The sequence below is a fragment of the Triturus cristatus genome, chromosome 6 (assembly GCF_964204655.1).
Source record: "Triturus cristatus chromosome 6, aTriCri1.1, whole genome shotgun sequence".
Lineage (NCBI taxonomy): Eukaryota > Metazoa > Chordata > Amphibia > Caudata > Salamandridae > Triturus > Triturus cristatus.
The window spans coordinates 316,345,253-316,371,976 of NC_140589.1; positions in this window are offsets into that span (position 1 = coordinate 316,345,253).

A 26,724-nucleotide genomic window follows, 5' to 3' on the forward strand; every position below is an offset into this window, starting at 1 on the left:
CATAGGAGTGGTGCAACGAGGAGAACTACTTTTATTTTTCCTTGCTTTTTCCTCTTTCTATGTGTGCTCCATCACCATAGAAAGAGTAAAATGCCATCATTGATTGATTTTGTACAGGAAGGTGACCCTTCCTGCACCAAAACAATCATCCCTGCAACAAAGGCACCCTTGCAATATGACGCAAGAGTGCCTGCGCTGGTGCATGGCTGTCAGTTGTGCGTTAGCACAGGGTGAAGCACAATGATGCGTCATATTGTTGTTTATGCAATGCATCCCTGTGCTTTTAAAATAATGCAGCTTGGCCCAGCAAAACGGCTTGCAGGGACACGTTTTTTCATTTTTTTCTAAATGATGCACAAGGTTTGAGTCCTGCAGATGTCAAAATTACTTAACCTTCTGCCTAAAAAAGAATGAGTTTGACTTTGTATAATGTTCTTATATAAAGGGTTTAAATGCCCATGGACAAAGTTCACAATATATTAAAATAACTGTAAAAAATTAACCCAGGTCCTCCATACATATTTTCTGCACATTAGAAGCATTTCACCTCTCTACAAACTAAGGGGCATATGTACAAGAAAATGGCGCAGTGCAGTGGCAAATTTTGCAGGGCTGCACCACTTCAAACACGCAGGGATGCGCCATATTTACTAGAACATAGCGAACCCCTGTGTTATCCCTTGCGCTGGGTCTAAAAATAGCTGCCTAGCACCAAAACAGACACCCTTGTGCCATAGTGATACAATCTATAATGGCAATTTGCTACTTCTATATGTTCTGCAGAACACAACACACATAGAAGTAGCAAACCACCATTATTTAATGATTGCTTGTGTGCAGGATGGGACACCTTCTTGTACATAAATAATCATTAATGGCATTTCGCTCTTTCTGTGTGTGCTGCAGAATGTTGCACACATAGAAAAAGCAAAAACAATCAAAAATAAAAGTATTTATCCTCATTTACTCAATCTAATGCCTGTTTTTGCATGGCGTTAGTTTTTGGTGCTGCCTCAGATTTACAGATCCTTGCAGCGTCAAAAAGCAATGGGTGTTGCAGTGGATCGTCCACAGCAACACCCATAGCACAACCCATTCATGAAAATACCTGCGTGAAAGGGTACCTGGAGGAAAGTAGGATCTGCTTTCATGGTCCCCCCCAGTTTTTGCTGGTGTCAGTATCTTTGTTTAACTAGTCTGACTGGGATTCTGCTAATCAGGACCCCAGTGCTTCCTTCCTAAGTTTGACTTGGTAGGTACTTTTGTACCTCCACCATTGGCTACTGGTGTACCCCTATAAGTCCCTAGTATATGGCACTGATATACCCAGGGCATAGGTCCATCAGGGGACTTGCCTGGGCTGCAGCATGTATTGTGCCACCCATGAGAGACCACTCAAACTGTGACTACAGGCCTGCCTTTGCAGCCTGTGTAAGCTGGTGCTAGAACCACTTACAACAGATATAGGTTTTCTCATATCTGAGGTCACTACACTTAAAACTTATAAGTCACCCCTAAGGCAGTCCGTTCAATCCTGAATTCAAGGTGCTGGGTTAAAAGTGTGTGGGTGCCCCTGCATGAGCAGGACACCCTACAAACGCCGGAGTCACTTCTCCAGGTTTCGAAAAGTGCGGTCAGTCATTTTGATACATATAGTGGCCATCCGAAATTTAAGCTATGGCTAACTATATAGTGGCTGTGCCAAACCTGGGAATGTTTGCTATCAAACATATTGGAATCATACCCCAACACGTTACCAGTGTTGGATGTATGGTTCCATGCACTGGGGGGCTCCTCCGAGAATTGAAAGTACTCCAGTAACAGCGTTTCAGGGTCTGCTAGCAACTAGTGCTGCTGCCGCCGACCACAGACAGAATTTTGCCCTCCTGCTGTTGAGCTGAGGTCAAGCAGTGGAAGGTAGAACAATAGGTTTCCTGTCACAAGGAGGTGTGACCACCTCCCAGACAGGACTTAGTGTATTTGGCTGGGGTGGGGGCGCTTGCCAGCGCCACCAGACTGCTTTGAAGGGCAAATTTTGAGCCCTCCTTGCATACTCCAGTTTGGGCCAGTTCAGGGAGCCCTTGGCTCTGGTGTGAAACTGGATAAAGGACATGGGAGTATCCTCCCCTCTGTCCAACTCCACCTCTGGGAGGGACCCCTGAATAGTCCTAAACCCTTTCTTAGGGTATAAGAGGGCTTACCTGTGAGTGGGCCCTCATATTCGTCATGGGCCAAGACTCAAGCCTGAAACTACTTACTTTTCAACAGTCTGGACACTTGGACTTCGCCTGGAACCGAGACTTCATCAATGAAGACTCCTGCTGCTTCTGGTCTCGCTGTTCTGCAAGTGTCTGTGCTTCTTCCAGGATCTTCAACAAGACCTGTGTGCACCATGGACACCCGAAGTAATCTTCCTTGGAGGGAAGGAGTCACTCCCCTGCATCTGCAGGTCATGCAACAAATCTGACTGGTCTGCTGCTCCTGGCGACCCACAGACTTCGAAAGGCTCAGTAACACAGGTGTGGGATCCGCAACTTCCTCCAGGACTGACCTGTCCTCTCTGCAATATTGAAGACAGTATCCCCTGTTGGAACCACTGGGACCGAACCCCTGTATAATACTTTGACTGCTGTTGCCATGGCTTGTTGGCTCTGCACTCCAGAGATCTTCGGGCTGCAAGAAGCCCCAGCCTCCAGCATTTCTTTCTGCCAAGATGATTGTCCTCACCACATCTTCTGCACTGTAGGTCTTCATCTTTGGTGAGCTGTTTGAGGTCCTCTTGCGACTCCTGTGCCTTCGGCCCATTGGTCCTCTTGAGGGTTGTCTCTTGCTTCAGTGGGCTCCGCTACTTGCTCAGGGCCTGCTCTGACTCTCCTGCACTTGGTGAGTCCCTTGGAACTTGCTGATCCCAACGTTGTTCCTTCATCTTTTTCTATGCCTGTTGCTACTGCAAAGGCTTGTTGGTGTGCCAGCCAAACACTGACCCCCTGGTTCTCGACTTCCGATGTGGGACAGCTTGTGCATGGCTCATGGTCTTCCTCAGCATCTCCTGGTCCTCACAGGTGCAGTAACAAGGTCACCGTCATCCCTCCTGCATTTTTTGACATCAGTGGGTATTGCTCCTCCGTGCCTCCTGGTCACCTCAGAGTGGCATAGACTCTGTCCCCTCTGCTTGCAGGTTCTTCTCTTCAAGAATCCACCCTGGGATTCCATCTGACTTTTGCACAGTCTTTGCAAGCAGCATCTTTTATGAAGTCCCCCCTTGTGGTCCATGACGGGATCTGACGGCACTTTGCTCCTATGCACACGGCTTCTCTGGTGTAGGTATCCTGGTTTCTGGGGTATCCATTGGTGGGGTGACTCTCTAGCCTTTTGTCTTCCATGGGGTTTCTTCATGGTCCACTGGGAAGGGCCCTTCTTCTTCAAAACTGCAACTGTGAGGGGTTCCTGAGTACTGACCTTGGGTGGTTGTTTGGGTCTCCAGCTCTTCTGAGTCTTCTAGTCTGTGTCCCGAATTGGGTCGCAGTTCACATTCCACTTTTTTAGTATATGGTTTGGTTCCCCCCTGGAGACCACTGTGTATTGTGTTTACTTAACTCTTGCAATTGAAGTATTATTGTGTATTTGTGTTGATATCTCCATGTAAGAGATATAACAATGTGTTAGTGAGTATTGTGTAATAAATAGATATATTTTATAACTACACTGTGTGGTTATTTTTCAGTTAACTAACACTACATGATTAGATTTGGTAAAACAAGTTGCTTAACACTCATTCTGGATAATTCTGAAGGCTGCTCTCCACAGCTACCACTTAAAGAGCTTTCTAAGGTTGTCTAAGACCATTAAAATCACCATAAGGATTGTCTGGATTAGTGCAAGGTGCTTCACTTAAATAGGTGTGCATCATATACTAAGCCAGCCTCCTACAGTACCATATTTACAATGAGGCATAAAGCCATACCAAATGTCTTAACACTGCTTTGTAAATATGGTGCAGGGTATTGAGACACCGGAATGTCAAGAAAAGTGACATTTCAGTGGTGCAATCTCCTTGTACATATGCCCCTAAGAGAGGTCTGACAAAGATACCATAAACCTACTTGAATCTCCTATTTCTGAGTTACTGTTTTTTGCACGAGTAAACCAGGGTTTCCCAACATGTATTTCTGCACATGAGAGCTACTCCAGCTCTCTACACAGGTTTATTAACCACATAGCTCTTACATCTATTGTGTCCCTTTAGGGCCTCATTATGGCAACCCCCCACATTTACGTAATAATGGAGAAACATGATAAAACTATAGGATGACAAGCAGTAATATTTACATACATACTTAGCTAATAAAACTAGACTTAATGGATAATACATCGAAAATTAAGATTCTGAATTATCAGATGGATTTTCCTCTCAGATATACCTGCAATATTATTGATGTCTTGAAGAAAGACAGTAAAAAAGAGTCAGTTCAAGAAAGATAACAAAAACACATCATGTAATTCATTTGTAAAACATACGTCAAACACTATGGGTCTGATTTCGAATTTGGGGGTTTTGTTCTCTTTAGACAGTGTTAGAAATTGGGTTTCTGGTTGGCAAAGGTATGTACCCTGTCCAAGCAGGAGCCACAATCCTAGTCAGGGTAAGTGTAGTACACACTAAAAGTTTACCTGTGATCACCCTCTGCAACAAACACTCGCATCCAATGGCCTATAGCTACATTTGGCACTACTTAACAGAGCAGGACTCACAGCAGAGGAGCCCAGGTTTTAGTAGCAAGATGCAAGTGAAGTCTTTGATGTCCCTGAGACTTCAGTAACAGGAGGCAAGTCCAAATAAGCCCTCAGAGAACCTCTAGATGCAGGATGAAGAGAGTAATGTCCAGTCCGCTCACGCCGAAGCAATAAGCAGCAGGCCAACACAGCAAATCAAGCATGAAAGTGGCAGTCCCTCCTGGCAGCACGTCCTCAGTCCAGAAGTGTTCTGAGTATATGGTGTCAGAAGTCCTGTACTGATGTCCATTTTAGCCTTTGAAGTAGGGAGACCCCAAAGAAAGGTCTTTGCAGCGCACAAGAACCTACACTTTCCTACCTTAGCTCCAGACAATCTACAGGGAGGTATGCAGCTCTTTGTGTGGGGAAAGGCACAGCCCTATTCAGGTGCAAGTATCAGCTCCTCCCTCTTTCTCGGGAAGACACATCAACCTGGTGATGGGCCATCAGAATATGCAGGGCAAACCTCGGCTCCCTTTGTGTGTGACTGTCTAGAATGAGTTTACAGAGCCCAGCTGACATTCAACCCAGACATGTATTCTAAGGACAGGCAGGCGCACAGGATGGTTAAAGTAAGAAAATGCCAACTTTCCATAAGTGTTGCGGCAGCAAATGATGGACGGAATGCTGAATAAATGAAATATTCAACTGCAGTGAAGAGATCTGGGTTAAATCCATTGTGCTTTTGCTCACTACACCACCCTAATTTGGACTCAGCCATATGCAAATCAGTCTTGACCCTTCTTCTCTTGGTAACAGTCCAGCCTGAACTGCCAAGCCGGTTACTCCCTGGACCAGAAGCAAGCATCCTGCGGCTGTTTTTGGGGTATCAACCCCATCAGCCAGTCTAGCTTGAATCTAGTTGCAGAGCGAGCAAGGGACCTACGTCTAGGCATACCAATCCCACTTAGGAAGAAAAATGTTGTAGGATTATGACATATTCCCAGGTTCACAAAATGTTGTAAATCTGGGAAAGTGTCAGGTTCCATGAATGTTATGTGGGAACACCCACAGCAACACCCATAAAACCCCCCTTTCAGGCAGAGTTATGCGTGAAAACAAAATATATTTACAAGGTCATGAAAAGTCGCGTAGGGTGACTTTACAATGTCTTGTAAATATGGGGAAGCCCATTGCGCTGCCGGTGCATCAATAAAAGTGACACACCGGCTGCGCAATGAGCTTGTAAATAAGCCTCTCAGATTTTATCTCAATGTAAGGAGTTAAATCATTCAGGCAAAGATTAATTGTAGGGCCATTCAGCAGAGCAGGCCTCAAAGTGCAATAGAATGTTATATTAAATCAGACTATACTCTTCACCGTACCAGAAGTACTGTCCTTCGGAATAAACTACCAAACATCCTTCGTACAGTCAGCAGTGAAAAATAATTTAAGAAAAGAGCAAAGACATCTCTGTTATTCATAACTATAGGTCTTTTTCCTAGTACGATGATGTTAGGACGGTAATACCCCCCGCATGGGAAACGGGCATGTAACACTGCCCTGAGTGACCCAACTGCAAATGAAACTGGTATCCTGACTGTTCTTTGGCTCTGCTAATCTAGCATGGGCTATGGCCTAAGATGTACATGATGATTCTGAGGTCCAACAGCTAGGGGCATATTATCAAGAAACGACATTAACATTATCGCCGCTTTAGCGGCAGAAAACTGCCGCTAAAGCGGCGATAATGGGCTTGATAATATGCCCTAGAGAATTCCCATAGAAGCCCATGTTCTGGTGTCAACATGGGCTTCTATTGGAATTCTCTGCAGCATATTATCAAGCCCATTATCACTGCTTTAGCAGCAGTTTTCTGCCGCTAAAGCAGAGATAATGTTAACACAATTTCTTGAAAATATGCCCCCATGTCTGTCTGTGACTCAGATGGATACACCAAGTGTCCTCTAGCTTGACATAGGACTACTGTCTTTGTACTGGGTAGTTGGCATAAACTGATAGCAGTGTACTGTTTTGTATTATAGAACTAAACAAACATTGTAGTCTGGTTCCTATGGGCCCCATCCATCTCTATGTGGCAGTAGACTATTGCGCTGATATTCTGTTTACGTGTAGAGTGCATGTGTGTCACATGTAAAAGGTAGAAGGACTACATGTTGTTGCAATTGTATAGCTGCTGAGATCAGAGAGATCCATTTCAGATTGTTCCTGGTTTTACATGGCACAAGATGAAGGTTGTAATGCAGCTTACTCAGACAAAGGACATGTATTGCAAACATTCCTGAAGATGAAGGGAAGGAATTGCCATAGGCACTAAAATGTGGGAGGATGGAGCCAGGGCTGCCTTTGGAAATTTGATGAGAACCTTCTAGCTCAGGATCGCTGATTAGTCTTTCCTGAGCATCACTGTTTGTTGGTTAATGGTAGCAGTGGCAGCTCCTCCGCTAAGGTAGAAAGGCGTTGCCCTACTGCTTTTAGCATTGGAAATGAAGGAAAAATAAAATGATAATAACTGCACATTGTTAGAAATGGGGGTCTCTAGTTTGCAGAGGTAGGTACCTTTGTCCAAGTAAGGACCCATATTCCTAGTCAGGGTAAGGGGGATACACTTCTAAAATAATCGCTTCTCACCCCCTTGGTAGCCTGGCATGAGCAGACAGGCTTATCTCAGAGGCAGTGTGTTAAGCATTTGCGAACATATACAGTAATACAGTGAAAACAGTACAAATGACCTCCACACCAGTTTAGAAAAATAGGTAAACTTTATCTAAACCAAAACAAGACCAAAACGACAAAATCCACAATACTGTAATAAAAATATGACTTTCAAATGGTAGAAATAGTTCAGTTCAAAGCAAATTGCAGATGCAACACTTTTCACACAAAGTACCTTGAATGCGTCACGCAAAAAAACAAAAAGGGTCTCAGGGAAGGTGATGAGTCGGTTCCTTACACTCAGGGAAGGTGATGCATTGGTTCCTTGCTCCAGGCTATGTTATGTGTCGGTTCCTTACTGCTGCGCAGTTGCTTACCGGAGAGAGGAGGTGATGGGTCGGTTTCTTACTGCGTGGGGAGGTGATGAGTCAGTTTCTTACTGCCTCCCCCAGCAATGCAACAGACCTTGCGCCTCGATGCGATGCGACAATCCAGAACAATGTGTGGGTGCTTGCAGCCACACAGTAGGGCTTGCATCGGAATCGGTGCGTGATCTCGGACTTCGAAGACCGGTGCACTCGATGCGGCGTGCTGTGATTTATCGAGCCACAGCCAGGCGCTGCGTCGGTTTCTTCAGCGATGCATCGGAAACAGGTACGGATGCGTCGCGCTTCTCGTCATTGCGTTGCTTTTCCAGCTCCCACAGCCAGAACACCCTCCAGAGGCCCAGAACAGTTACAGGCACCTCTTGGCAGGTCAGAACTCCCAGCAAGGATTTTCAGGGGAGCTGGGGGCGAAGTCCTTGTGTCCCTGAGACTTCAAAACAGGAGGCAAGCTCTTCTTCAAGCCCTTGGAGATCTTCCTCAAGCAGTGGACACAGCACACAGCAACGACCGTTCCCCTTTTCTGGGCTGAAAGTAGCCACTGCAAGCCAACCCCAGGCAGAAAACAGCACAGGAGCAGTATTCCTCCTCTCTCTTTCCTTGGCAGAAAGTAGCCACTGCAACCCAACCCCAGGCAGCAAACAGCACAGGGGCAGTATTCCTCATCAGTTTCTCCAGCTCTTCTCCTTGGCAAAGATTCCTCTTGATTTCCCAGAAGTGATCTAAAAGTCTGGGGTCTGGGCCCTTCTTTATATAATCCAAAATACTTTGTTCTCTGTAGCAGAGAAGCTCTTTGCCCAGCCAACACCAGTTCTGTCCTCTCTGGTGCAGCTTCCTGGCAGGAGGTGGAGACAGCATTGTCCTTGGCAGACCTGGCCCATTCAAGTGTGAAAGAAATCTCCTCCCCCTACTGCGAATGCACTCCAGGTCTATTCAGCCCAGCCCTGCCTCATCCTGGAAAGGCAGGACCCACCTGGACCCCCCAAAGTGGCTGTCTGAACAGAATGACCTTCCCCAACCCCTGTCATTCCAAAGCCAGACAGTCAATACATAACCTAGCAGAGGCACACTGGATGATTAAGCAAGAAAATACCTACGTTCTAAAAGTGGTATTTTCAAACCCAGAATGTAAATATTAACCTGTCTAAAAGATGCAGCTTAACATTCTGAGTTCAGGCATATCAAACTTTATTCTCCTATCTTGTTCTCATGGGCAGTAATACTCATACGATATTATGAGCAAACGCCCCATTCTATCATACGGGGACAGATAGTGAAAAACGAAATTAGCAGTATTTCACTATAAGGACATGCCACACACATCAGAAAATGTCCTACCTTCCTCATACACTGCACCCTGCCCACAGGGGTACATTGAGCCTACCTTAGGGGTGTCTAACATATAAGAAAAGGGAAGGTTAGGGCTTGGCAAGTGGGTGCACTTGCTAGGTCGACATGGCAGTACTAGACTATACACAGGCACCGCAATGGCAGGCCTGAGACCTTGTTGCAAGGGTGCTTGTGTAGGTGGCACAATCAGTGCTGCAAGCCTACTGGCAGCATTTGGTTTACAAGCCCATGGCACACTCAGTGCAACCAATCATTGAAACACTAATCCATAACAACAATTTACAGGGAGCACTTGCACTTTGGCACTGAACAGCACTGGCAAAGTGCCCAAAGCATCTAAAGCAGGAAAGACGAAGTCCACGCATAGCAAAATAACAGGAGGCATAGGTAAAAATACTGGGGAAGCCCACGCCAATGATGCCAGGTCTAACAGACGTTATTATTATTTTATTTGTTTCTGCATCTTTGTGGGGCAGGGCTGCTCTGCTCCCAGAGCAGGAAAAGGAGTGGTTGCCCTCTGTAAAGTGATTATGAGAGTTTACTCAACCCCCTTCGGCTGACCCAACAGTTATGCGCACTTTGCATGTTTGCAGTGCAGGTTGCATTACAGCCTGCATGGAGAACATGCTTAGGCCCCCATTTCCTATCTGAGTGCCGAACCACAGCGCTCAGACCAATCACAACACTGCATTTCAGTGATTGGTCAGGGGAGCCTGGTTGCTTCCTCTGCCGGCTAGAGTGGAGGGGCGACGATGAGAAGAGACGCAAGGAGGTACTTTTTTTTTTGCCTTCGCCCTGCCACCCCCGATGCATGCCAGCTGCTACTGAAGAGTAGAAGAATAAGTGTGAATCAGCAGATTATGTTCTTAGAAGGAGGGAATTTCTAAGCAGGGCTGTCTCTTTTGTCTCTCTCTGAGTGTTACTTCAGGAAAACTGGTAACAGGCAGGTGCAAAGGTTTAACACTCCATTGTGCTCTTGTTTTGGATACTCATGCTTGGAGCTAGTGTCTTCACTACCTGGGCCCCTAATATGTATTGGGCGCTTTTTCCCGGTTTGCACCACGACACACCTTCTAACAGTTGCACCGTGCGTACACAGCAAAAGATCACTCTATTAGGTTGACTGCACTGCCCTCAGGGCATTCGCGAACTTGTGCTGCCCTGGAGGCAGCACATTCGAATGAAATATGTAGTGGCTGCTTCACAGCTGCTCCGTGTTTTACTGTGCAGGTGGCAGCCCACCTGCACTTTCAAAAGGGATTAGAGATTCCCTTACCGACAGATGCAGAGAGTGCATGCACCCACCTGCAATGGGATGGCTGGGGAGTCCTTGGAACCCCCTTTGATCCCTCAAGAGGGCTTCACTCATGGGGCGTACTGATAGTGCGCCACTTTTTTGTGGCCCACTGTCAGGGTGCCTCCTGAGAGCTTTTTTGCCTTTGCGCCCATGTCTATAATACAGCACAGGCGCAGAGGTAAGGAGATTCCCTCATTTGCATGAAGCCACGCCCAAATGCAAAGGAGGGAACACCCTCTTGAGATAGCGCTGGGCTACATGGGCATCAGAGCCATCTGTTTCACAGAATGGGCATCACAAGCACCTGTGGCCCTTTCTGGAGGAGTACTAAAGTGTGCACCAAATGGGCATGAACGCCTGTTGCACCCCTAGTGTGCTTTTGTAATCCAGATCCTGTTGCAAGAGCCATCACCATCCACAAAGAATGTCTCTGCTCTGCAGCCAGACATTTCTTTTCCAAAAGGAACCACTACAAACTGGTTCCTGGACTTTGGACAGCGGCTAAACATCACATGTCTGGAAAATCAGTATAAAGGCGGTATCCAAATCATGCCACATTGTTACGGGTTCACATTCTTCAAGGAAGCAAATGCTCCGCAGAATACTTAACCCCTTCGACGCGCTTGACGGAACGGTTCCGTCATGCACGTCGGTTGGGCTGTGCTTATGACGGAACCTTTCCGTCATGGCCCCGCCCGCGCACGGAATCTTCAGCGTGGCGCGGAAATCCGCGCCGCGCTGAAGGGGTTAAAGAGCTACTGTGATGCAGGGCCGGTGTCTGTCTGACAGCCAGTCTCCTAGAAGTAAAGTGATATTACTTGAAACCTGCACAACCTGCTGGACAGCTATGGGCTTGCCAAGAGCCCAGAAGCCTGTCTGCCGGCCCAGAGAGGGAAGGGGTCTGCCTGGCCCTGCAGAAGGAGAGGCCATCCAGTTGGTGATCCCCAGTTGTGTATGCAGAGTATCGGGTACTCAGAAAACCAGATTGTTGTTTGTTTTATGTGGCAAATACATGAAGCACCCTTACCCCCAAGTAACAGCATGTCATGCACTATCACAGCAACTTGACCACATGAACATGTTCTGCAAGTCCTGCAAGGCCCAACAATTCACCGGTAACAGTGGACCCTCAGCAACCTACAGGCTGCAACTGCCAAAAAGGTCACTGCTGTAGAGGCCTGCTTTTCTGTTCTGCATCCATTGTCAAGACCCAAGTGGTGGTGCCACTGCCTGTGATCTCGTGCCCACTGACAGTGACCGTGAAGGACACTGACACCATCTAAATGAACGCGTAATACATGTTTTTGATAGCGTAGAAAGAGTCCAAATCTTATGATTTCCTATACCATTTTACCGGTGGCTTAATAAGAGTGCTCTCCGACTCAGCGCCAAGTTCTTCTCCAAGGCGACAGATCTTTGTCATCGTTTTTGACTGGAAGCTAAAGCAAATCATATCAATCTGCATTAATACTTATCAGTTCAGTCAATAATGAGAATTTAGATTGGTTTTGAAAACCTTTATTCATGATAAGAGAATAGTAATCTTTTTGTTTTTATTCAAATTGGTAAGTCAGATAAATCAGTTTACAGAAATGTATTAAACGGTATGGTTAGAATCAATAATGATGCAAAATTACAGTGCTGTTCCTTAAATGAATTATTCCCTATTCTAAATAAGAGTCCAAATTCAAAGTTAATAGAACCCATAAAAAGTTCAGGAAAAGAGTAAGATCAAAGCAGCATAAAGTTCAAAATCAAATTAAGTAAGTGAACTCCCATGTTATGTTATGTTAAAAGCATTTATTAAGCGTGCACATACCAACGGTTTCTTGGCGCTCTAAAGAGTAGTTAATGAAACTCACCCGAGTTTCTATTTTGAAATTGCATCAGCATAAATTTGCAGTAGCAATCTGTACATATAAATCCTCAACAGAGAAGTATGAGTCAATGGTTGCAGCAGCAGCTACAAATGTCAGGGACAAACAGGGTGGTTCAGTCCCCAAGAATGTTTAGGAGACTTTCCCCAGAAAGGAGCATCGCAGTAAAAGCCCTGAAGCTAGCTAGTAACATGCACTAATATAAAAGACAAGAACACATATAAACAACATTGTTGCAAGGCAGATCACTCTGGTCCAATGAGATGACATCTTTCAATGGTGAGATGGCTTTTTTCTTCCTTTCCGAGGAAAAATACATATCATCGACAGTCTACTATCAAATATGTAAAAGACATCACAACACATTTGTGTTTCTGGAAGCGTTAACCTTGGTTCTAAGGGAAGTATAATGCAGAGTCTATTCTACCATTATTCAATGTTTCACTGCGTGACAATGAACTATACTAAAGGCAGAAACATTTGCTTCCAGATTTCTAGTTAGGTAATGCTTTTCGTATTTGATGTAAGTGAGAGTCATTCTTAAAATATGCGATTCTCTATTCAGTTTTATATGAACACGAGATAGAAAGGACGTTCAAGATTGGTACAAACGAGAACATGTAGCTTAAAGAAATTAATACATTTTATAAAACCAGAACATTTTGCAGTTATGACAAAGGTTCTAAGCAAGTCACATTAGGGTCAAGCTATCAAATACATTTGTGCATAGTTCAGCAATTTCTAAAGCTTCTATTTGTGAAAGAGAACTATAACGGCGGCCTACCAGTGAATATAACTGCCTACGGCATTTTGCACATTTTGACTACGTGTCATATTACAGTGTGTTTTCATGTTAATATCTAAGGCAAATTATCAACTTTGTTAATTCATTTTAATTTACATTTTCAGCTTTATCAACTTGAACCTAGAAACCACAAGTGTGTGTCTTGGACTCAGAAAGTTTTTCACATTATAGAGAAAATATTTATTGCCATTACAAGCTCTTTTTAATCCAGATATGAGACAAAATGGCCCATGGGTTACTAAAGAGAGTAGTACCTCCCACAGTCCAATTGTGTGCTCGCACCTCAGTCATATTTCTGCCGATGCTATTTTTCTTTGCTGCTGGAACTCTATAATCAGGTGTATAATTCATGTAAAATTGACCAGAGCTCCCTAGTTGTCTTGTAAAAACCTTCTGAATCTCCATGTATGTGTCTGTAGCATTTTGTTTTACTTTTTAATAAGACAAACACTGGGCTGAACCGTGAATTATTGTGTCTGTTGTTTAACAGATTGATTTATAAATCTCTATTCACCACTCTTATCTTCCTTAGAAGCCTCTGACTGCTTACCCTCGCTACTCTGAAAAGCAAGTGTAAACAGTACTTGACTGAGTTTCCTCAGGCCTGGTAGGTTGGACCCCAGTATACTGTAGGCTAACCACTCAACCCACCACAGCTGTGGCCAAGCAGCCTCTTCTTGTCTTGTGGACTCCTCATGAGTTCTGACAGACGCCAAGCATTCTGATTCTGGGGAATGGTGATATGTTTGTGACATACAATAAACATTTGCAATAGCCATAAGTCTGTCTTGCATTTTAAATTAATAAAAAGCCTGTCACAGTGAAAAAAAACTAAACAAAAACAATTGTTTTTACATACATCACATTTATGAGGTAAACAATTTAATTTGTGATGATTGCATGTACTTTTGAGATGTAAAATAGTACCTCCTGCATTATGACGCAAGCATTCCATAGGAGGCAGAATGGTACACAAAAGAGACAAAGGCTTGAGGTTTGAGGTGAGACAGATATACTCCTCTGGGTCGAGAGTCAAAGGCCACTCTGTGTATATACTGATAACAGTAGGTGAATTAGACAGCTGTGTTGTAAAGCCAGATCAAACAATGCATATGCATCTGAATCTGTAACTGATTAATTAGGTGACTGCTTCTCAAGTTGATATTGGCAATTTTTGTGAAACCACTACTACTAAGTAATCAAAGAGCCCCATGGAACCTTTGAATACCCCTACTGCTGTCGAAATGTATGAGTAGTAAATAGTGTACCTTTTTTTTTACAGGGATTCCCATGCTAATCATTGATTGGTTGCAAGATTTACAAGAAAGAAAGCAGATATTGTGCTCACTGAATGTAACAATCTGGCATCTCTTATGGAAGACACTGCTAACATGTCAACACATGCTGGGTGTTTGACGCTTCATAATTATTTTCAGCAAGTAGCATGTGAATTCTGAACCAGCAAATGAGAACTAGGAATAACAAATATGACCTATTCTAGTGCAACTGCATTGCATATTAAAATGTATTTCATGAAATGCCTTTGCTACTGTATTTTTGTACCGTGGCAGAAATGAAAGCAGAAAAAGACCCACGCAGACCATTAGCACAGAACTGCAAGAGAAAAGCGCGGAAGATTGATTTCCAGCTTATAAACTGGAGATGTATGTCAGAGGGAAGACAATAAAAATGCAATGCAAAGATCTCAATTTTACAAAGTGACTTTTATTACTGCGGGGACACCTTAATTTACCTGCCCAGTGATAAATGTCAGTTAGTAAAACGGAGCCCTCAGGGCTCGCTACACGAGTGCCGGGTGCCTGATGGGCAGGTCGTATTTGCTGAGTTTGCCAATTAAAAACCTCCCAGCACACTCTCTGCCACTGTGAAATCACTGCCAGATCCCAGCCAGGCAGCACTGTCCTCCTCCTCGACATGAACACTGACAATAGAAGTCCCAGGACTCAAGAAACGAATGCACGGCTGCATTGATTCTTCTATATCTTGGGCTGTTGTGTCCACGAAGGGACTTGTAAAGTAGGTTCTGTCAATCGCCTTCCATTTATTACTTTACAGAATACTTAATGAAAATCCTTTAACAGAAGAACACACAGCATAAAAAAAAAATGTTGCCTGATTAAGTATCTTAAACTTTTCAGTATATTATAGTGAAGTTACATCACATTCAAAGCTAAATAAAAGTTCTGTTTTGAATTGTAAACAGAGGGAGGATTTTTTATATATACATATTTAATTAAAAAGCTGTTTCTGTTTTAAAACCTCCTTATTGAGAATTCAGAGAAACATTACTACTAAATAAGCATTCTTTTTAGGAAATAAAACATCTTACATTATTCGTTACTATATCTAAATACAAGTAGCCATTTCCTATTATTTCAAGACAAAGAGAACAACTGTAATACTTTTTATTTTGTTTATGAAATGTTTTTCTATAGCGTGGACCTAGCAACATGGGCAATAGGTCTCCCAAAAATTACCAGAGCAAAATAAATGAAGTGAGATTACAATAAAAGCAAAGGAAAAAAAGCAATGAACTTGCATGAAAAAACAAGCAGGCATTACATTAAACTCGGATGAGGAGGATTTTGACTTTTTTTCTGAAGTATAATCACTTCAAGATTAGGTTAGGCTGACATCTTTGAGTCGAGGATTCCATTAAAGAGAGGTAGAAAGGGAACAGTAAATATGAAAAGTGTATGTATGGAAAGTGTTGCTATGGATGTTTTAGTGGGGCGGAGCAAAGGTCAGAAAATGTTAGCTGATGCTTGGCTTATAGTGTGTGCTCACAATTGCTACTGCATGAATCTTCAGTGCCGCACTTGATCTATGCTACTGGATAGATCTCTAGACAGAGGCTCATGTAATCCAGTCCAGATCTTTAACAGCATCCTAGGTCCCTACTAAAATGCTGCAACGCCAATGAGGTGCATCAGTGGCCATTTGCACCTGTTTTTGCTCTCCCCGAATACTTTCGTTTAGGGAAGGGGCTGCAGATGCTTGTGCAAAATGTGCTTGGGTCTGATCCCAAGGGGGTATTTTTTTCCCTTTTGCCCTTGTGCCTGTGTCGTATTAAAAATGTGTGCCCAGGGACAAAGAATTAGTCTGAAAGTGCGATGATTGTGTGCCACATATAAGGTGGCACACAGTCAGTGAGCCCTCTAAAGGTGCCCTTTGGCAGAGATGTTCCAGTGAACTAGAGATTCTCCAGGCATCCACTCACAAGCAGAACCAGTCACACACTGCAACTGCCTGTGGGGGCACCCCTTCGCTTCATTCAAACTGAGGTCAGTGAAAACTACAGTGAAAGTTGGGCCAGCAGTTTCAGCTAGTCCACCTTTCACTAATGCACTGTTCCCAGGGCAGATGAACGTTTTTAGTAATTGTGCACACAGTCCTGGTCTGTGTTGCAGTGTTGATCAGGAATGTGCGCCTCATATGTAACAGGGCCCAAGTTATCTAATGGTGGCATACATGAAATTACACCAAAAGGATTGCAATTGTGCCTTTTGACCAGAGAACACTGGATGGAAACTGCTTTTCCAGGGCCAACCTGTGGTGGATTCTTAACTGATATAGGGGCATATTCACAAGGACTTATCTCCGATTTATCTCCACCTTAGCGCATCAAAAGCAGAGATAGATTTAACACCCCATTCACAAGCCGGTGCAAACTGCAGACATCGCCAGTATTCTCGCTATAAATGCCCCAAAAGTTATCCCCTCCGTGGACAGCACCAACTAACCCTAATGAGATGCAGAGTAGGCGTTCCTGTGCAAAAACACATGAAAAAACCACCACACCACTTTCACAACGAACTGCCAGATCTGCGAAGCGAACCAAAAATAGGCGATAAGCCGCAGTAGCAGCAGGGAATTCACACCTGCCTTTTGCTGGTGTTAAGCAGGACGACTACCTGCAGCATAAAAGGGAGCTCAGCCAAGAGCCACACCGGAAGACCCACAGATGCCATGGAGACAATGATCATGCAACGCGGATACCCATGAGAGCCACAACACCCACCGCAACCACCCCAGGGCCGCCACCGCCCCCCGGACATACACATACCGTGCACGACCCACAAGAAGCGCATGATGACACACATTGGCAAGAAGAAAACACACATGTGTGGCCAGAAGAATGAGAAACAGTCACATAGCACTGAAATAACAACCAAAAACTTTATTGGAATACAGCACAAAACACCAATGCGGAAGACTCCTGTCGGGTCCGTCAGGGACAATATCGACATCATAGCCTTGAAAATAAAGCACAAAATCAGGACGTGTGTCATGCGCACATCAAAGGAGTGAGACACAGAGGAACAGAGAAGGAAAGAAAGCCAGAGAGAGAAAGAGAGGGAAGGAAAGGAAGGGATGGAGAGAGATAGAGAGAGCGAGCGAGAGAGAGAGAGAGAGAGAGAGAGAGAGAGAGAGAGAGAGAGAGAGAGAGAGGGAGAGAGAGAGGGAAGGGAGAGAAAGAGAGACACCGCCGTCCCTGCACACACAGGCCCCACTGCTCACCTGCTGCCACCGGTGTGTCCACCAGTGGGCACATCACATGCCCGTGCAAGCTCCAGGCCCCGATCCCGCCACCATGGCATGGCCCACATCATGTGGACCCGCCCCGCGGTCCAGCAGGTCCCAGACATGACGCTAAGTCCTAAGTCATCAATGGCGGACACCACATCAGTGCACACGTCATCATTGCAGGTTGCACACCCGCTCAGCTATTTCGGTGCCACTAACCCTGTGCAACCCCAGTCAGCGCCACGTGGTGGTAGGCCTTTGACGGCTGCAAGGCTTCGGGTGCCACTAACCTTGTGCAACCCCAGTCAGTGCCACATAGTGGTAGGCCTGTGACATCCACAAGGCTTCGGGTGCCACTAACCCTGTGCGCAACAACTCATGGACCCTTTATGTTTTAGAACCTTGGAGCGTCTGTCATCCAGTCACCACCGGCAGACGGGAATGTGATGTTGTCGGACCCTTATATTTGCGGGGTCACATGGCCTGTGACGCCTGTGATGGATGGATGTGGTGTGTGCGCAAACCTGCCCTCAGGGAGTGGCCGTGACATGCTGACAGCTAGGCCAGTGACCTGCACACCACCAGCGAATACACCTGCGACAGGTAACTATGTGGGACCCCCCTCGGAGCGTAAGCGGAGTGGTCTGGCCTGGCATACGCCGAACCTGCGCAGGGCTTGCAAAAATGACTCGGGGGCTCTGGGCGTGGTTCAGTCCATGTCCGGACAAGGAAGTGACTAATGCGCGTGTCCCGGTTGTAGTGTCCTCGGCACCTGGAAAACGATAGCCAATGTAACACACTGTGACTGGCATCCCACTAGATGAGCATCATTGACGTAAGGGAAATCAATGTCCCTACATTCAAACACACATTCATACATGATTGATGAAAGGAATGACACAGCTGTACATTACTGGATGTTTATTGCACATCCAGTGGAGTTTTGCAGCTGGAGCGGTACAGGGCCATGCCAAGCACACTACACAATATGGGCCCATGGAGGGCCAGCCAGAGTCCATCTGGGGATGATAAGTACTACGGAAGAGGAAGGGTACAGCCCGCAGTCTGGTCGCCGTGTAATTGGTCATCAGACAGGAAAAGACAGTCCATGTCGCGGTCCAATGTGAGTGCAGCGGACTGTATCGGGGGTCAGTGGAAGGTCATGGGGCCATGTGCGGCACCAAGCAGAAACAGGCCAGGTGGTGAAAATGAATGCTAGTGCCTACTTATGAACACAAACCCATCCACATCCCCGTCCTTGGATGTGTGCCCTGCCCCACCTGTGGGTGTTGCAGTACCGGCTGCGGCACTGTGTGCCCCTGACACATCAGGGGCCAGAGGAGGATTGTCGGCCGCACTGTGTGGCATTGACACATCAGGTTCCGGAGTGGATACGCCTACCACACTGTGAGGCACTGACACACCAGGGGCGGAGATGTGGATGGGGTAGGGGCAGCATCATTCATCAGCGCCATGCCTTGTGGTAGTAATGCCATGATGAGGCTCTGCAGGGCATGGTAGATCCCAGCTACATCCTTTCCGCCTCCATCAGCACCATGTCCTCCATGAGCCTCCGCATGTGTGCTAGCTCACGGCTGTCATCGTTGGAGCCACTCTGAGCAGACAGGTGTTCTTCTCTCCACGTCATGACTCCAGCAATGTCAGTCAGGATTCGTTGGAGACAATGGAGCAGGCCGTGGGTGTCCGTTAGGGACTGGAGCTGGTCCCTGATGGGACCTAGACACCCAAGGATGGCGTCCTGTTTGGTAGCCATGATGGCAAACCCCACCCGCACCTGCTCAGATGTCTCCATCTGGCCCTCCAGCACACGGCATTGGAAAGCCATGTGTTGTTCCTGGGGGTCTTGGGCTGTGGGTGCATCCTGCTGGGTGGTTTGGGTAGTGGGTGGGGTCTCCTCGATGCATCTGGTCTGCCCTGATCCTGGAGGTGAGTTGCAGATGATGTCAATGATTTCTTGGAGGACTTGGGTGTCGATGCTGGGGGTGTCCTCCTTGTCATCAGTGAAGAGTGGCTGGGACTGCTCTGCAGGAGGTGTTGACGATGCCCCAGCAATGTGAAGGGGAGATAGTGTATTACAATGTGTCCACAAGTATGTAGCCGCATGGCACATGTTGACATTCAGACAGCATGGCATTGTAAATTGTGACAGTCTGTAGATTAGGGCCATGACCCATAGTCATTGTGGGTGTGCACTGTGCTCTGCTTGATTGTGCATGTGTGCCATTGTGGCTATCTCCACCCAGTCACTCCAGTATCTGGTGGTCACTCACCCTGTTGCGGTTCTGTTGTGTCCTGTCGAGCAGTGTCCGGTCCCCCGACTCCGGCCACGGTCTCAACATTGATGACTGACGACACCAGCTCCTCCATGTCATCCAGCTCGAGCTGTGGCACTGGGCCACCACCTCCAGTCTGCAATGCTGCCTTCTGGTTGGCTGTGAGTTTCTCCTTGGTCTTCCGCTTGATGTCAATTCATCACCTCTTTGCCTCATCCATTGACCTCTTGTGCTCTCAGACAGCATTCACCTTGTCCATGATGTCCCGCCATATTCCATTTTTGGTGCCCAATGACACGTTGGAGGTGACGAACAGTTGTTGATGGTGTTCCATCACCTCTGTGTCTAGGATCCTGTTTTCCTGTGGACTGAACTTCATCTTCCTCTTCTTCTTGTCCTTGCCCTTCCCTGTCCCCGAGGTCCCAGGCTGGTCGTCCGGTGTGCTTGTGGGGTTGCGCTCATCCTCTGCGCCTGCTCCGGCTGCCCCCATGGTGCTTGGGTGTTGGTCAGTTTGTGTTTGATTTTTTCCCTACTTTTATAGTGATTTTTCCCACCTGCCATGTGTGTATTGCAGGCCTGGCGCTGCTTATCGCTGATTTCCTCATCGGGCTTTGGCCCATCGCATGTTTTTTCGCATTGAGGTTTGTGTTTTTATCTCCGCCGAGGTGGTTGTATCGCAGACATTGGCCGCTGTTTCGGCAGACTATCGCATGGTACCGCCTTATTGTGAATTCCACGTTGACACTGGGTTATTTTCCCGCGATAGGCTGCTATGTGTAAAGTTGCGTTAGCATTTTTTGGTGATGTTTAGCACACGTTCTTGTGAATATACCCCATAGAATGTTGGTAAGGATAATGTTGGACCTGTTATTAATCTAGTCCTGTTTTCTGATAATAACTGTAACAAGGTAGTAGATAAAGAGAGTAGGAATATTCTTCAACAACCGAAGTAAATTATATGGACCTGATTCACAAACATTTTGCACCACATAAGTGTGACTTACTTTTGTAGCACTCCTGGCTTACTCACAAATTTCAGGAGTATTTCTGGCTCACTCAAAATTTACTTCAAGGCCCAATTTACAAATGTAAATCTATGTGTAGAGATCTTTGTCCCCTTAGATTTATGAATGTACTGAGGTTCAAATCTCTGCCTAGATGAAATTCACTAACTCTAGTCAGATATTGAAGCCTAGCAGTGGTGCTTGAGGGACTAAGGTCATATAAAACTCAACCTACAACCCTGAAGATACTATTAGTAACGTTCTGGGCACAGTTTAGGTGTACATCATCCAAATCATGTTCTACATACTGAAGATTTCCTGGCCTACTCTATGTAGAGCTCTGCATTGAAAAGAAAAGGGAAACATGCAGCATTTTAAGAAAAAAAAAATAAACTGACACGTATCACTTTTGGCAACACATAAATAAAGCTCACTCTCTAGGCTCCAACCTCTGCCCCTTGTTCTGTGAGATGTTGCATCAACTACATTTATTTTGTGATATGTGTGTGTGTGTGTGTGTGTGTGCCTGCTTGAAGCAAGCAGTATGTTACATGTCTTTGAATGCACGAAGAAGAGTGTTACATCAATGCTGTTTGGTTTTATTTCAGTTTAAAAAGCTTTATTGGATAAATACAAGAAATACAGAAGACCAGCAATTCAAATTAAGCATATTGAACAAAAACATAACATAAAAAATGGCTAGTATAAAGATAAAAATTAAAAGCTATTTAAAGTTTTTAAGGGGTAAAGAAAATAAAGGGGGGAAGGGGAAAGGAAGGGGGAAGGGAAGGGTAAATTCTTACACATTGATGTAACGGAATAATGCATATTTACCAAGGAATGTGAATAAACTCCAAAATATAATTAATAAGTATAATGAGCCAACATAAGTAGAAAGCGAAGAACAGAGAATATATACATTCAAGGAGGTTTAAAATTTTCAGAATTGAAACAAGAATTATTTGCTAACACTAGTTTATCTAGATAAGTAGTAAGAGGCAACCAAAAAAGATCTCTGTTAACCATTGGCTTGCAGGAGGAGTCAAAAGCAGTATCAAGTCGATGATAATGGCAGAGAGTTTTGTAAGAGTTTTCCAGGTGAGAGAGATGTGTTGGAAAGCTAAGGCGAGCATAAGGTCGAAAAGACCATGATTGTGAGAAGGGAGATTCAAGGAATCAGACAGACTTCCAGAGAAAAGAAGAGAAATGGAATAAGGAATGGAGATATTAAACAGGCTAGAGATATAGGCCCAGATTTTCCCCCAAAATTAGAAACTGAAGGGCAAAAGAAAAGAAGATGTAAATGATTAGCATTAGGAGAATGACAGGTCCAACAGTTGGAGTCAGTGGAATGGGAAAAGTTAGCAATAGAAGAAGGGGTAAGATAAAGTCTATGGTAAAGGAAAAACATAGATTGGTTAAGAGAAGCAGATCGAGAGATTTTGAGAGAACAGGACCATAATTTGTCCCAAAAAATGGTGGTCCATTTACATTATTTATTGATGAGAGAAGCTTTAGGTAGAGAGAGAAGAATCTTAAGAAGAGAATTTTTAGCAACAGGGAGTGGAGAAGAGGAAAGAGAATAGTAAATATCAAGAATGACCGACGTTAGAATAGTAAATTTCTGTAAGAAGGACCGTGGACAGTGGAATGAAGCTAGAAATTGGGGAAAGGAGCATGGAGATAATCCATCAGAAAGGTCCTTTACCCAGATTAAACCCTTTAATCTCCAAGCTTTCGAAAAAATGGTTCTGTTATTAATGAGAATAAGGGAATTATGCCAGATTGGAGATCCTAAAAAGATTATCTGGAAATGGAATTAGGTTGGATCAAAGGTTTCAAAAGGGAACAAGTATGTTTAAACAAAGGAAGAGCGGTAAAAGAGGTTTTGTCAGAAAAAAAAAAAACCTCCCTTAGAGAGAAGGGTAATAGTTGACTTGTTCAATGGAAAGCCAAAGAGTAGTGAGAGGGGAAAGTTAAGCAAGAAGCCATTTGGAGGCTTGAGGGAGGTTAAAAAAGACATGATATAGTCGGAAGTCACGGAAATTCACACCCTCGTTAGACTTTGTCTAGCGAAGAGAAGATAAGGAAATCCTGGCTTCCTTATTCTTCCAAAGAAACTTAGAAAGACAAGAGTCGATATGCCTAAAATAATAAGAAGGATATGAAAAGGGAGCATGGAGAGAGTGTAAATCAAAATAGGGGTAACCATCATTTTGATGGAGTCTAACCGGCCCCACCGGGAAAGAAAAAGGGGGTTCCAAGAGGAAAGAAGTGTCAGGCCCAGCTCCGAAGGATTCAGTCGTAGCAGAATAAATGGTCCACCTCCTGATATTACCAAGTCCCTGATATAGAGATATCTACAGGGCGTTCGAACTATCAGGTGAGGGAAAGGAAGGGGAAGGGACAGCATGGGAATAGAACCTGAAACAACAAAGACAAAGGGCTAACACAAGAATACTGTCTACTCTCATATCATTCTCGCTGGTAATGTAGCATAGGTGTACCTGGATAGAAATACAGCAGATGATATTGTAAATGGGCCTCAGCACACTTTGTAAACGTTTACCTGTAATGAAAGTATTCACAAGCATTACTCCAACCCCTTTACTCCCTCTGTTCTAGATATGTGTCCAATCATATTACAACCTACCCACAACAGTTTAATAGCTGTCCCATAAGATTGCCTTAGAACAAATGACTTTATCAAAGAGCACCCCAGCAGTAATGTTGTAATACTGGGTTGACTTCACCTCCGTACTTGAGCATAAAGTATCCAAAAGATAATTGCTGAGGCAATTATCTTGCAAAAATTTCCTCATGAATTACGAAGGAATTTATAAATTTTATTCCCAAGCAAGTTTGTCAAAGTCATATCCAGAGTACAAGAACAGAAAGATATCCATCCAGCTTAAAACGGCAATACGCGGTTGTGACCACCGCCGTATTCCGCTGCAGAAAATGAAAGTAAACAAAAGAAGAAATGAGTGTGCGCTCAGTAATATGCGGTTGTGACGGCCGCCGTATTCGCCCCCCCCAAATGAAAGCCAAAACTTGGTAGCAAACCACAACGGTAATACGCGGTTAGATTCCACCGCTGTATTCCGCTGGCAGCCGAAATGGATTGAGGGCTCACAGTTACAAGGAAACGGCAATACGCGGTTGTGTCCACCGCAGTATTCCGCTCCTTACCAAAATACCCCAGAGAACTCACTGTCCTCTCGGCTGTAAACGAGAATCAAAGATGGATCTCTAGAAACACGAGACCCTCCAACAACGCCTTCCTGATCCTTCTCTCTCTCAACCGAGAGAGAACACCAAACGGAACAGATTACACGCAACTTCCTGTGCGACTCCAGCACCTAAATCCCCCCTCCTGATCAAGCCTTCTGGGAAATGTAGTTTGTTAATCGCTAGGTAGGCGCATCACGCTCGAATCTTGACAAGAAGTTTGTCAATTCGAGATAGAACTGCAGATATATTTAATTTAATAGAGGAGGCAATGGAATTGGAGAACCACATACCTAAATATTTGATTTTTGAACTATTCCATGCAAAAACCAGTGGAAGAAAAAGAGTAAGGGAGACAACATTTAGTGAGAGGGAGGATTTCGGTTTTATCGGAATTAATTTTATAACCAGAAACAAGGAAGAAGGAAGCAAATTCTTGTAATAAAGGGGGAATAGACACTTCAGGAGCAGAAACAAAAAGTAGAATATCATCCGCATAAGCGGAAAGCTTTAAATGGTGGTCACCATAAGAAAACCCAGAAATTGAGTTATTATTGCAAATTGAGGAAAGGAAGGGGTCAAGAGCTAAAATAAAGAGAAGAGGGGAAAGAGGGCAGTCTTGGCAAACTCCTTGTTGAAGAGGATGAGACACAGCCATTAACTAATACTGAGGCTCTGGGAGCAGAGTAATAAAGAAATAAGTTAAATCAATTTGGGACCTAAACCATGCCACTTGAGAGATGTAAATAAAAAAGACCAATCAACTCTATCAAATTCCTTCTCAGCATCAACAGAAATGGCCGCTAAAGATGTAGAAAGGGAGGGGAGTTTGTTTAAAACGTTAAGAAAAAGATGAGAATTGTCTGAGGTCAGCCTACCCTTAACAAAACCACATTGCTCCTTACTGACTAAATGGGGCATAAGGGGATCCAAACGTAAAGCAAGTGTTTTGGCAAATAGTTTATAATCGACATTGACGAAGGAGATTGGGCAATAGTTTTTACAAAATATGAGGTCTCGACCATCTTTATGTATGAGGAAAATTATGGCTTTCTGAAAAGTGCCTTCTGTCTTACCGGAAAGAAAAAAATAATGGAAAAGATTTAAGAGTTTAGGGAGTAATAAATTAGAAACATTTAAATAAAATTCAACAGAAGAGCCATCAGGGCCAGGAGTTTTCCCTTTCGTTAAAGTATTTAAGGCAGTGGATAGTTCATTAAGGGATAGATCTGTTTCAAGGTCAGAGAGATTAAGGTGAGAATTGGACGGAGCTGGGAGCTTATTAAGATAAGCTTGGATAAGAGAACTGGAAGGTGGAGATTCTGGGGTGTAAAGGTCCCTGTAAAAAAGCTCAAATTCATTAAGAATGTCCTGATCTTTGTGCATGAGAGAACCATCAGAAGAGTAAATAGACTCAATCAAAGTTCGGTCCTTCCGAGTTTTAAGGTAGTTCGCTAAAAGTTTACCTACTTTATTACGACCGCCATAGTATCGGGCACTACTGCGGAGAAGTATTGAGGACGCATTATCAGTCGAAGATTTATTGAATGATAATTTAGCACGTATCAGGGCTGGCGGATCGAGTCCATCGAAGAAGTATAGATCTCATGTTCTAAAGCTTTAATATGGGCCAAGGTGTCCTTTTGTTGTTGAAGGAAAGGCTTCTTTTGTTTTTTAGACAAAGTCTATAATAAAGCCTCTCGCATTAGCTTTAAAGGAATCCCATAATATATAAGGGGAGGAGGTGAGGTCATTATTGAGGTCAACAAATTCACTAGCGAAAGTAGTGAAAAAGAAGAGAAAAGAGAATCAAGGAGAAGAGAATTATTAAAACGGCAACGGGAGGATCTGGGATGTGGGGGAGAAACTCAAGGTCAGTCACAATTGGAGCATGGTCAGAGATGACGATAGGTTCAATAGAGGAGGATAACAAATTTTGAGATAGAGATTGAGAAAGAAAAATATAGTCAAAACAAGAGAGGGAGTTGTGAGGAGGAGAGAAGAAAGAGAAGTCAAGAGTATCGGGGTGGGAAAGTCTCCAAGAGTCCACAAGGTGTGTTTGAGAAATAGTATTGAGAAAGTGTTTATGAGTTTTGTGAGGAGTGAAGTGAACCTGAGATTGACGGTCAAGAAAGGGGTCAACAATTTGATTGCAATCACCTCCTAATACAAAAAGATCATCCTGTGTAATCAAAGGCCAAAAGGAACAATCAGGAAGTGTAAGGCCATAAATATTAAAAACAGTCAAAGAGATATTATTAATTAACAATTTAGCTAACAACCATCTACCTTCTGTTTCAGTGTCTTGCAATATAACTTTACAATTCATTGTGACATAAAGTTATAACACTGTTTTTCTTATTGGCAGTAGGGGAGAATAAAACAGAACCCACCCAACCTCTTTTTAATTTTAACGCCTCAATTTCTGTGAGGTGGGTTTCTTGTAACAGGACCAAATCGGGGGTTATAAGAGACAAGAAGAGAAAGTATTCTCTGTCTTTTAATTGGGTTAACAAAACCTTTCACATTCCAGGAGATAACTCTGA